We start from the raw sequence: 1,046 nt of genomic DNA, 5'->3' as shown, positions 1-1,046 counted from the left end.
TGCCCTGTTTATCGCCCCCTTTCCTTCCTGGTGGCAGCAGTGCTTGGCCTGTGGGATCACATGCACAAAGGGAAGCAAGGGCTGCCCCCTCCAAAATCATTTTCTCCTCACTTGGGTAGGTCTGACATGGCCATGCTGGCATGGCACCCATGCCTCTCTGGGGGTCGTTACTGTCTGGTACATGTCAGACCATGGCCATTGGGGTTAGTTTGTCCTAACTCCACATGACCTTGTGCAAGTTACTCAACCTCTCTATGCCCTACAGCTATGCTCACCTCACAGAGCTATTGTCCAAGAAGTTTAGTACTGCCCTGTTGTCGCAGTGTGCTCCAAGGAGTGTTGGGCAAGTACCTTGCCTTCCCCTTTCTCCTGACCTACTTAAAACTCGCCCCCTGTGGTTTCTATCACTCCTTTGGGTGAAGAGGCCATATGGTATACTGGAAACGCCCTGGTTCCAGGCCAGCCCAGTCACTTCTAGCAACGGGGTTTCTATAGGTCACTTTCTTTCACTACTGTTCAGTTCCTTTATTTGCAAATTTTAAGAAGTTGAACATCTCTTTTTAGAGGTTGGGCTTTACTTCTAGCTCCAAGAGTCTATGAAGGGATAGTACTCTCAGAGGCAAATGTCATATTCTTCTACTCTTTCCTGTTAAATGTATACGAGACACGTATTGGTTCAGTTCTGTTCTAGGCCCTGGGGATCCAAAACTGAAAGGGGAATGCCCGGATGGCTCCATCTGCTTTTGGCTCAGGTCATGATCCCAGGGTTCTGGGGCTGGGCCCAAAGTCCTCCTGTGCTCGCTGCTCAGTGGGGTGTCAGTTTCTCCCTCCCCCTCTGCTACCCCCCCCCCACTCATGTTCTCTCTCTCTCTCAAACCAAAATCAAAAACCCCCACAAAAAACTGAAAGGAGATGGTCTTTGACCTCAAGTTGCTGAGTCTTCCTAGGGAGACAAACAAGTCCACAAATGATTCCAGTACGACAACGGTTTTGTCACCACCTAGAAGATGAAAGACTTCTGCCTCGATTTTTACTAACATTTTACA

Source organism: Nyctereutes procyonoides, unplaced genomic scaffold, assembly GCF_905146905.1.
Source record: "Nyctereutes procyonoides isolate TBG_1078 unplaced genomic scaffold, NYPRO_anot_genome, whole genome shotgun sequence".
NCBI classification, from domain to species: domain Eukaryota; kingdom Metazoa; phylum Chordata; class Mammalia; order Carnivora; family Canidae; genus Nyctereutes; species Nyctereutes procyonoides.
The sequence above is the reverse complement of the archived record's forward strand: the minus strand, read 5'-3'. Positions refer to the sequence as shown.